The 12,471-nt window shown below is 41.2% G+C and overlaps 1 protein-coding gene and 1 pseudogene across 1 annotated transcript in view; both read left to right on the top strand.

Moving 5' to 3' along the window:
- The window catches only part of LOC101523324 (mammaglobin-B-like), a 233,567-nt gene that overhangs the window by 97,324 nt on the left and 123,772 nt on the right, over positions 1 to 12,471 (top strand). The window lies entirely within an intron of this gene.
- Positions 4,871 to 9,869, top strand: LOC101522837 (mammaglobin-B-like; annotated as a pseudogene).

Raw genomic sequence — 12,471 nt, 5'->3', positions numbered from 1 at the left:
GTCATTGTGATGGTCACTTCAGAAAGAGAGGGAAGCAAAGACCCTTGTCAACAGAGTCTCCAACCACCTCCTCTGCTTATCTCCTTCTTCCGTGACTTCAAGTTCCGCACCCAGGAACATGAAAAGCAGTGTTAGTGCCAAGGACAGCACACTGACATTTAATGTTGGGATTAGGTTTGATCTGAACGTTTACTAATAATTCAAATTAAATGAGCTCTCCTTTATTAGTAGAACTGGAAACAAAGAAAGTAACACAAACAATGAACTCTTTTGTTAATGGAGAGTGATCGTCATAATATGTCCTATAAAAACATGGATGTTAAACAAAAAAAAAACAATCACTTAAGTCCGGTGCCATGGCCTAGCGGCTGAATCCTTCCTTGCCTTGTGTGTGCTTGGATCCCATATGAGTGCCAGTTCATGTCCTGTCTGCTCCTTTTCCTATCCAGCTTCCAATCTGCGGCCTAGGAGGGCAATGAAGGATGGTCCAGAGCCTGGGGACCCTGTATCCATGTGGGAGACCTAGAGGAGGCTCCTGATCCTGGCTTCAGGTTGGCTCAGCTCTGGCCATTGTGGCCACTTGGGGATTGAACCAGTAAATGGAGGATGTTTCTCTCTGTTTCTCCTTCTTTATATATATATGTATATATTGGTCTTAAAAAAAAAAAAAAAAAAAAGCAACCACTCTACTGGAGATACCCTGTAGCCATTGTGGCAAATTTTCAAATAAATTAGACATACAAGTCCAGAAATACTCAAGCAGGTCCCCCACTAAATTCTGGAAAGGAAACCGTCTTTTGTTCCATTGCATACATCTTCAGTTGGCTTGGGGTTTAAGGAGGCTATCCATGGTCAATGTTGTAAACCAAACCTCATAAATATACAATATCACTTTTCTCATCTTCTCCAAGGTCAAGTGTGATCACCACACAGAACAACATATGTTTCATCACTGTGATGTAAAGAAGTCACAAATGTCCTGGCATCAGACCATTCATAAATGAATAATTACAATTGGAGCTCATACCTCCTATGAGTTCTGAAACTCTCACATGAATTGCTTAGTCATCTAAGATGTGTTCATTTTTCTTCTGTTTTCCTTACTTTGCCTTGATTAAACTTGGCTGTCATTTGTATCCTAAGTGACTGTTCTTTCCCTGTCTTGACTGCAGGTGGTTTCTTAGCATCCCTGACACTGGAAGTGTCCTTCACCTTCTGGCTTCTGTACTTCTATTCCCTTTGCCCAAAACAATTTGCAAGTTCTTCCATGGATACAGTCCTACCTTCATCCAATGCTCAGTTAATTGACACCTGATCCTGCAGGATTACTTAGCAAAGGTTCTTCCTTATCAACCAGCCTTATCAATTCAGCCTTGGGGGTTATTTTCTTGTTTTTGAAAGATTTTTATGTGTTTCATATATTGTAGGAGTACATATTTCCTCACTCATATGGAAGTTTGTTTTAGATTATACAAGATCTGATCCTACTTGCTCCTACACTAAACCAGCAGCACACAGCACAGTCTGTGCGGGAGAGTTTCCATTGCTGGTACTAACACTGGATGAAGGCACAGATGAAGGCTCCCTCTACAAACAACCTTGCATTCCTGAGAATTTCACATAACAAGTTTTAATGATAGCAACCATCAACTCTACAATGACATTCATTGTTCCATATATTTAAAAAGTGGTGCTTCCCCATTACTGCCCCCAAATTCGTGAGCAGATGTTGCTATCCTTGAGCACAAATTACATCCCCAAACACCGTTCAACAATTCCTGCCCAAAGGAATAAGTTACTCTGTTCATTCACAATAATCATTGAGGAACTGGAAAGAAAATTCTAAGTAACAAGGAATGGAATAGGCAAAAACAAGTTCAGTGATTTATAACAGTGAAATTCTAAAGTTAAATCAATTACTATTTAAGAAAAAACAGGAAAAATACCATTATAATTACATATTAGCAAACTTTGATTCAACCAGAAATTCCATTTAATATTCATAGTCTTCATGTGAAAAAAGATAGCTCCCAGAAAAATGTTACATTTCTTTCAGGTCCTCATATCTGCACTCACACCTGGTACACAGTCATGAGGGTCTGTTTGCATGAAAGAAAAGAGAAGAACCAAAAGAGTAAAGAGACACAGGGAATATGGTTGTCTTCTTAGCATTGTATCCATGAAATGCCTGACATCTTTCTTCTTTGTATTAATAAAAACCTAAAAAAGGAAGAGTCAGACTCTCGGCAGGAAATCCAGGGCAGTGTGTGTGTAGAGGAGAGGAGTCACAGATAACCACAGTAAAAACAGAAACGGCGACTACAGCCTGAGCTCTCAGTCCTGGGCTCTATCAAGGTGTAATTTCACAACAGAAATGCGGTCTTGATATCAAAAGTTTGTGCTTCCTAAGTGGGTTGAATGTAACTGTTGTCACCCGAACAGAACCACACCTGCAGAGCAAATTCTCATATCTCCCGTGTAAAGAGTCAAAGCCTACAGACTGCCATAACAGGAAGTGAGGATGCATTGTGGTATGCATCTCTATTCCTGAATAAAAGGAAGATCCCCAATGAAACTGCTACGTATATATTGATAATAGTATGCTGGACTCTCTACCATTGTCTATACCTACAATGTCAGGATACAATTAAATAGCAGAATGATGGACTTGTGACTGTTGCTGAAACACTATACTGTTGTAATAATACAGGGACAAACATTGCAGGGGGAGGGGAGAATCAGAGAGGCAGGAGGGGAAATCCCTAAGCCTATGGAACCATAAAATATGTATATATATGTGTGTATATGTATATATATGTGTGTATATGTATATATGTATATATGTGTATATATGTATATATATACATGTATATATGTGTATATGTGTGTATACATATATACATATATGTGTGTATATGTGTATATATGTATATATACATATATACATATATATATTTAGAAATATATATGTACATATACATATTTCTAAATATATATATGGTTCTAAAAACAAAAGATATAGAAGTTATTTCATTATAAAATATGATTTATGGAAAAAGCCCACATACACAAGGGATTACAATCAGGTGAGAAACGTTAGTATTGAACTAGAACAGCAAATTATTCACACATCTTAGGTTGATGTAAATAGCTAATGAATCAAGCCAAAGCTCATATGGGTTTGAGGATTAAATATTTAACTGTACATATCAGATACAGTCAGGTTGTGTAAAGTTCAAATTTGTGGTGAAGAGATCAAGAAGAACCAGTAATTGCCTAGCAACTGATCTTAGTTTTGTTACCTCATCTGCTTGCAGCCCCAAGTTGTTGGTGGATGAGGGAGAAATCAAAACGTTGTGAAAAGGGTATCCCAAGATGACCCAGGCCATGCATGCAAGCATGCAAGGAGCTCAATTACATCCTGTATTCACCTATCTTCTTCATTCAAGACTCCAAAATCCTCAAGCAGGTGTCAGGAACTAAAATGAAGAGTGAGACTTGATCTTAGAATGCTTGTGAGCAACGTTTACCAAGGCTTTCTGTTGAAGCAAATTCCTATCTCACCATCAATCAAGGAAGGTTGTTTGCAAGATACTCATTGAAGATTTTGAGAATTAGCAGATATTCCCTCCTCAATTTCTTGGCAATGTTTGCATGACTAGTATACATGGACAAGAATGGCAAAGTGTGTGCCCTCAGGAATTTGAACAGTTGAAGAGGCCAGCAGTAAGATTCGTGGCAACGATCTCAGACTTGCTCAGAATGCAATGCAGTATCATGTGCATGGGTAGACACATGCAGATGCAGGAGACAAGACAGAGCCAAGGAGTAAACTGTATTTTATGTCCAGTTGAGACTGAATATGTTGTCTCAATGTAAAGTGACACTGAAAGATGAGAGTCCACAGATTTTCAGGGTCTCAAACAGAACAACATGAATCTCTAAGAATATTCAACATGAATTCCATGAATTTCCGTAGTACAAAAATCACAGTCTGTCCACAAAGACTTATCCAAATGAATATGTAGTTCCCTTGTAAGGAGCCCTCATTATGTGTGATGACTTGAAAGAACTCTGAAATCAGAACACTAGACTCCATACATAGGTCTGTTGCTTCCTCATTATCTCTCAGGAAAGAGATACTATTTATTTGTGTTGTGTTTCCCATAACTGGAAAAAGATCATGTCCCACCCATGGGGAATTGACCACGCATCCCAGTTGAATCAAGACAGTTAGATGTATGGTTACTGGCATCTAAGACTATTTCACATCTCCTTTCACCCTGAGAGGTGCTCTGGTGCTCCATATATGGGGGTGCTGAGGTGCAGATTGAAAGAGACTCATGTGATTTCTGTCCAATAATCTTGTAATGAGAGTTTGTTTCCATATTTAATTGAATATCCATTGAATATTTTCATGCAATTAAAACACTAGCCTTAGCTTTGCATGCTTGCATTATTACAATGCTCCAGCTGCTTGATTAAACAAACACCAAAGAGGTCACAACACTGTTTCCACACTGAAAAAAAAAAAAAGAAGTGAAAAACAGAGAAAATAAAGATTGAAGTGAACACAGCAAAAGTCAAGAGGAAGGGAAGGAAAGGAAACATTTGAATTTCAGGTTGACAACAGTAATCCCAACACAACTTTTCAATTATGACAATCTCTAGATTATCATGGGTCCAAATTCACTGTCTCCAGTTTTCTGTAAACAGATGGGACTGGCTGGGTTCCATGTGTATAATTTTGTGCTTCCTTGGTAAATTCCAGATTAAATTGTGATTCCTCCACCTCGTTCCTGGGAGAGGTGAGATTACTGCCTAAAGAATAAATAGAACACATCTCTGTGCTCCTCAACAGAGTAAATTCCTCCACCTTGGTCACTAACCAGTGAAGATCCAACAGCAGCTGCTCAACATGAAGCTGGTCGTGGTCCTCATGCTGGCTGCACTTCCCCTTTATTGTTATACAGGTGAGTTATGGGCAGGGAGGGCTCTTGGGAACCACTATTGATACCTGGATCCATCCTGATTTTTCTACCCCGATACAGGGAAGCCGCAGTATAAAGGGCCAGAGCTAATATTCACCGCTAGTACCTGAGATCATGTAGCTTTATCATGGGCTTTGTCCCTGCCTTGGAGTTGTATGTGCGTCTTCTTACCAGCCAGCATGCCTCACAATTGATACAGTACTATGTAATCCAGGAAAGCTCTCTGGAGCAGATGCTAGGATTAATATTACAGGAGAATAAAGGAAGGGCTTGCTGGAATGGCACCTTGAAATGTTGAACACTGTTGAGTTTCCTGACTTAGAAACTCAAGGAAATTCTTTGCTGTTAAGAAGAAACAAGGGACCTCCCATAGAGAAGACCCAGGCAACTGGATGACCCAATGTCCCATAGCTTCACTTATTCTTGCAGATGGGACACAGGGGCAGAAACCTGAAAAAAAAAGTCATGATCACAATTATTTAGATAAATTATACCAGGGTCCATGATGTGATAAAATCAAAATCCAAATCCTGATATGTTACCCTCCCTACAATATAAGTCACAGCACGAAACTTCCTGAGCACTGCTTTCTGTGTCACATCGCTTATAAACAGCAAAGTCAATGAAGCTCTTGAACATTTAAATTCAATACACCTACTGTCCTTGGAAATCTTGCTGTCACTCTGAATTATAATACTGAAGCAATGTATTGGTATGATCTTTACGACATTAACTGAAACACTTGGCAGTAGCATCACACACAGCATGGTTTATTTTGTCTCATGGTTTTAGAGAGTCACAGTGGAGGTTCCCCAAGAGTCTTCTGTTAAAATTACTGTGATTCCATCATGAAAGCTCTACCATACCATCCTGTTCTAATTGGTCACTTGACGAAGTTCAGCACCCAGACACCACAATTCTAGGGGGGAGACATGTAGAGCAAAAGTTTCAGGAGTCTAGGGACCCAGAGCTTGAGTTTTTCAACCTACAACTAAGAACATTGGACTTCCATACATAACCTTTTTTATTATTATTACTGGAAAAGTAAATTTAGAAAAACAGAGACAGAAAGAAAGATTTTACGTCTACTGGTTCACTCCCTAAATGGCCACAATGGTTGGAGATGAGCCAATCCAAACCCAGGAGTCAGGAGCTTCCTCCAGTCTCCCACATGGGTGCAAGGTCCTAAGACTTTGCAACATTCTAAACTGCTTTCCCAGGCAACAAGCAGGGAGCTGGAAGGAAAGTGGAGCACCCAGGACATGAACTGGCATATACAAGGCAAAGAAGGATTTAGCCACTACACTACCATGCTGGGCCCAGTTCATAAACCTTATTGAACCCATAGGTCTAGAACTCCCAGATGGCACCCACCTCAGGCTCTGTGTCCTTTTCTTCATGCTTATTGCCCAGGTTCTGGCTGCTAGCTTCTGGAGGACGTGGTAGAACAAACCATTAATCCAGAAGTGTCTGTGAACGAATACACAGAATATCTTGCCCCATACATCCACTCAGAAGCTACTAAAGAGGCCGTCGAAGAGTTCAAACAGTACTTTCTCAGCCAGAGCAATGAGACCCTGGCCAATGTTAGAGTCATGGTGGTAATGTTGATTTATTCATGTTGTATCCTGCAAACCACTGACCAGGAAGGGGCAGACTCTAAATCTGTCATTGATAATGACAAGTAATCAGTGATCAGTACTCTCCATTAAATTTGTCACAGGATGATTTTCCATGTCACTTTAGAAACCCAAAATGAATGACAATTTTTCAAATCCAATCACGTTGAAGAAATTGGAAATATCTTCGCTAATCATCACTCGAGTTCAAGCACACAAGGACTCAAATACACACATACAAAGGGAGGTGGAACACCAAAACATGGATAGACAAGTACACACATGGAAACACCCATAAATATTTTTCTAAGAGGTAAAGTTTGGTGTTCAAAGAGACATTAATTGCAGGGTAGCCAGCAAAGAAATTTCTTATTCAAGAAGAGTGGCACAATAAGTATTATTTGTTTGGAGTCCAGAAAATAGCACTTATGTCAATTCTACATAATCTTTTTTATTGGAAAGGAAGATTTATATAGAGAGGGAGAGACAGACAGTAAGATCTTCCATCTGTTGGATCACTCCCCAGAAGAGTTCACGCTGGTTCACAGCCAGAGCTGAGCCAATCCAAAACCAGGAGCAGGAGCCTCTTCCAGGTCTACCATTTGGGTTCAGCATCACATGGCTTTGGGCCATCCTGCACTGCTTTCCCAGGCCACAAACAGAGAACTGGATGGGAAGTTAGGCTGCAGACATGAACCGGCACCCATATGGGATCCCAGCACTTGCAAGGCAAGGATTTTAGCCACTAGGCTACCATGCTGGGCCCAATGCTACGTAATTTTATGTAAAGAATGTGAACATAGCATTGGAGTCATCATATTGGTTTTCTTTTTAAGATTTATTTGCTTTTATTGGAAAGGCAGATGCACAGAGAGGAGGAGAGACAGAGAGGAAGATCTTCCATCCAATGTTTCACTCCTCAAGTGAGCCGCAATGGCCGGTGCTGCACCAATCCAAGGCCAGGAACCTGAAACTTCTTTCTGGGTCTCCCATGCAGGTACAGGGTCCCAACGCTTTGGGCCATCCTCGACTGCTTTCCCAGGCCACAAGCAGGGAGCTGGATGGAAAGTGGAGCTGCCGGGATTAGAAGCAGTGCTCATATGGGAACCCCGCGCATTCAAGGCAAGGACCTTAACCATTATGTTATTGCGCCAGGCTGTAAGTCACCATATTGTGTTAGAATGCATGATTGCTCTTATTGTCAATTTCATCAGGCACTTCTTTAGAGGACAAGTGTCAATCATGAATGAGAAATCCAGTATGGATTCGGAAATTACTAAAAACTGAAAACAAATCTCAACTGTAGCAACAATGAATATCTCTGCCTAAAATCCATGTTCTTCAGTGGGTTTGGTTTTTTTTTAAGTATTGATCAATAGCCTACTATTCCACTAAACATAGTCCATTTTAGAAACCTAGAATTACATCTACAAGCATAATAAGAAAAGTAAACATGACTGGCAATTTAAGATGTTGGGGTCATTTTATTTCCAATTCACAATTTGAGTAGTATTTATCACAGTTAAGACATCACTTAGAGGATGCCACATCCCAAACTCGAGTGAGTTTGAATCCTGGTTCTGTTTCTGATTCCCGGTTCCTGTTATTTGTACCCTGGGAGGCATGAAGTAGCAATTCAAATACCTGGGTCCATGCTGCCCACGTGAGCATACAAGACTGCTAGTCAGTCTCCTTGGTCCTAGCCTGACCCACCTTCGGCTATGGCTATGACTATGGCATTTGGAGACTGAACCACTAGATGTACAATCTCTCTGTCTTTGACTCTCTCCCTTTCTGTGTGTCTATCTTTGAAATAAAGTAAAAAAATAAATTAAAATATTAAGATGTACACAATGGGTGGGCATCGAAGCTGAGCAGAGTTGGAGTGCCAAAGTGATTCCTAGCTACAGTGTGTTTTCAATCTAGTGTTCTGCCTGGGGGGGGGGGGGGGGGGACACAGCATCTGATGGCCCACATACAGGGGCCTTGATATTCACAGGGAAGATCTGGATGTAGTTGCTACCTCCTGACAGCGTCAGTTGTTGGGATTATCATGGAGGTTTTCCAGGAGTAGACATTCTCTTTTGCTTCCTTTGTCTCTCCCTTCTTACTGTCAATTTTCTGTTCAAATAAACAAGCAAATACATTTAAAATAGACTCAGAAGAACACAACGCAAGCCAAAGTGAAAACATGTTTTAGTGAAACGAGATCCAGGGCATTACAGCAATGTGTTGTAGGTTCCAAAGCTAATGGTGCACTGGCTGTTACTATAGTTTTCACTCTAAGGCTATATGCAAAATGAGCAGCATCACACTTGCATCAGAGTTCAGATTAGAACTTTCTTGTTTTGAAAAGTCATAGCAGAAACAGCTCAAATCAGCAGGTTGTCAAGAGAAATTGTACAGAAAGCATCTGTACTGCTAAATGGTTTCAATGAACGGTAATTCTGGAGGGGACAGAACACTACTGAATGAATCTGTTGTAGAATAATATTCCCACAGGGCCCAGCGGCGTGGCCTAGCAGCTAAAGTCCTCGCCTTGAACGCCCCAGGGTTCCCATATGGACGCTGGTTCTAATCCCAGCAGCTCCACTTCCCATCCAGCTCCCTGCTTGTGGCCTGGGAAAGCAGTCGAGGACGGCCCAATTCCTTGGGACCCTGCACCCACGTGGGAGACCCGGAAGAGGTTCCTGGGTCTCGGCATCGGATCAGCACAGCACTGGCCCGTTGCGGCTCACTTGGGGAGTGAAACATCAGATGGAAGATCTTCCTCACTGTCTCTCCTTCTCTCTGTGTATCTGGCTTTCCAATAATAATAAATCCTTAAAAAAAAAAAAAGAATAATATTCCCACAGCACTAACCTCTGCTGGATATCAACCAATGCCTACTGGATGGCAGAATAAAAGGGGAAACGATCTCAAATTTGTTTTCAATGGTAGTTTTTGCTTGCTGTAGGCTGTTTTGAAAAAAATGTGAGAGAATTACAGAAAACCTCTTGGCTTCAATATTAGATCATTGGAGAAAGCACTGAGAAGCTAGGTTATGTATCTGCTTTTGTATTTCAGCATGCAATTTATGACAGTGTGAATTGTGTTCCTTTCTAACCATCCAAAGAACTTTGGCTCAGAAGAATCCAGACGATGGTCTCCAACCTGTGGACTGCCTGAAACCACCACCTTCTTTCTCTTTGATTAGAAACCTGCAAGACAGTTGTTGAAACCTGGAGTATATTTTATGTCAATAAAATCATTACAAGAAGCTGAAGTTCCATTTTCTTCCATCATAGGATTTAGAGGCCTCCACTGTCACCAGCCTGGATGTGCAGATACAACTAACATACTAAAAGAGCCAAGGATGTGGGGATGGACAGGCTGTTTTATCCCCCTCGGATAGCTTTGTGGTGGTGGTTACATGGATTAAATTTTCTTTCTCTGGAACATCACGAAATGGACTTCATTGGTTGATGAGCACATTCCTTACTGAAGAACAAATATCCATGTTTATAAGCACAGGTCATTACCTTCTATCTCAGCTTGGTGACTGTCAGAACATTACTTGCCCCAAGATCAAGACCCAGCCAGGCCCTGTGTATCAGCCACCTAGGCACTGCTGGGACACTGCTCCCTTCCCTTGCTTGACTGAAGCTGGGAGCCAGACTGTCTTCCCAGACCTGTGGGGGTCACACTGGGATCATGGTCTTTTGGACAAGGGTGTCCATATCTCCCATGCTTATTTCCAAATAGCTGCATTAATGTTCTCCTGGACACATGGGTCCTTTCTCTAGCTTTCTATTTCCTACAGTGGAAGTTTCTCTCTGAGCTTTTGGTCCAATTGTGTTATTCATGAAGGAAAGAAGCTTCCAGAGTTTTCTTCTATGCCTGTTAGCTGACATCACTCCCTTGACTTGTTCTCAATAGCCTGAAAATATTAACCTCTGTACGGAGCCCATGTCAAAATATACAGTGAAGTCATTTGATACGCGAAGTCAGCGCAGCAACTATTTTCTCCAGAGGCTTCCCCCAGAGTGAAGTATTTCAGTTAAAGTGGTGTTGGAAGGAAAGCTCTTGTTCAGAATGATTGTGTTTGCAATGAAAACACTGCTGATTAGCTGCCAGGTAGACACTGACATCTTCTGAGTGTGAACGCCCAAAACCAGTGCTTGGGTCCCTAGCTTCCCAGATTTCCTCATCCCGCCTTCCTGTTGTGGGAATACACCTGTGGATCTGCATTTACCAAGACTAAGTAAAAATGCACCATCAAGCTCCAGGCCATGAGTACTCCAGGAGTGAGAGCAGAGATACCTCAGGCTGTTATCTACAGAAAATGGAGGAAGATTGACACAACTGACGGCATCAGCCATCCCTAAGATGGATGCCTGGAAGCCAGGTCTAGAGACCTGCAGGGCAGCCTCAGTGAGGGTCAGTGAGGTTCACTAGTTACACACCGGCCTGGTTTTCACAGTCCTACCTTTTCTAGTGCAGAGGACAAAGTTGTCATGGTTTTCTTCTTTCCATCCACTGGTGCATTCCCCAAATGCCTGCTCAGTCAGAATCTACATTCCCACAACAGAAAATGCTTATAAGAAAATCTCTAGCACAGATAGTCTTAAGCTTGGGAGCACAGGTATTATGTGGGGGTTCATTATTGTAGCAGGCAAACTTTTGCATGTAGTATGTTTAACAGCATCTTCGAGCTCTACCCATGGATGCCATGTGACGCTAGGTGCTAGGGACAAAGGTGTGCAACACTGAGAAATACAGAGACAAAGAAAGTTTACTAGATAAATGTAAAGTATATACAGAGTTTTACAATTTAAAAATTGTGGATGTCTCCATCACAAGAATTTCTTAGAGCTTCAGAAAACAACAAATACCACTTTTATTACAGTGTCCTTTATTTCTGTCAAAAGGGGTGACTTCCTCTGGATAGGGTCTGTGAAAGTTTTGTCTGTGTGGCCGGCCACACACATTATCAACACACACTAAGCATGTGTATGTGGACACAGAAAGCTACTGATTTTCTGTGATTTATCAACTTTGTTTGGAACCCTGAGAAGTCCTTCTTTAGGAGACAGAAGTATAATCAACAACTGAAGCAATGTGGCTCTCTCAGTTAGGGCTGATCCTTTAGAGGAGCTGAGTTATGATTTGATTCATGAGAGAATGAGGACCATGACATTTACTGAAAAACTTGAAAACATCTTTCAACATGGGTGCCCTGTAACAAAAGGGAGCATTTTCAGATGAATAAGAAACTCAGGCTGTGTGTTCGGCAGCTGACAAGACAAACCTGTAAGTTCTGGGACATCAGAATGATACTCTAAGTCCCAGGTACATAAACAACTTCTTCGGTTATCAACCATTCACACTCGGATTTCAAGTCAAGGATTCAGATTGGTTTGTTTGCTGTGTAAAAATACTCACATAATCATAAAATACCTACCTTCCAATCTTGTCCAAAATCAATTGTGTTCTCAACGCACAACAACCTGAGCTCCAGCTATTGTTGCACATGAAGATATCACAGGGAATCCAAACAACAAACAACACATTCACGTGTGACTCAGAATGAATTTACTGACTCCCACATCCCCTTTTTGTGGGAAGTTTAAATTATATTTGTCCCTCTTGTTTTTATTACATTCAGTTTATTCCTAATTAAACTTGGCTGACACTTCCATTGTATATACTGTGGGTTTTTTCCTCCCTCAAGAACATGTGGTCACCCTCTTCCTTGACCTCAACAAAAAACATCTTCTATCAGGATTCTGTACTTGTTTCCCTTTCTTAGAACACTCATCCCCAGCTATTTCCCTGGAGGTGGTACTCAGTTCATCCACCTGTCAACTTCACCACCTACA

This window comes from Ochotona princeps, chromosome 4, assembly GCF_030435755.1.
Source record: "Ochotona princeps isolate mOchPri1 chromosome 4, mOchPri1.hap1, whole genome shotgun sequence".
Classification (NCBI taxonomy): Eukaryota; Metazoa; Chordata; class Mammalia; order Lagomorpha; family Ochotonidae; genus Ochotona; species Ochotona princeps.
The sequence above is the reverse complement of the archived record's forward strand: the minus strand, read 5'-3'. Positions and strand labels throughout refer to the sequence as shown.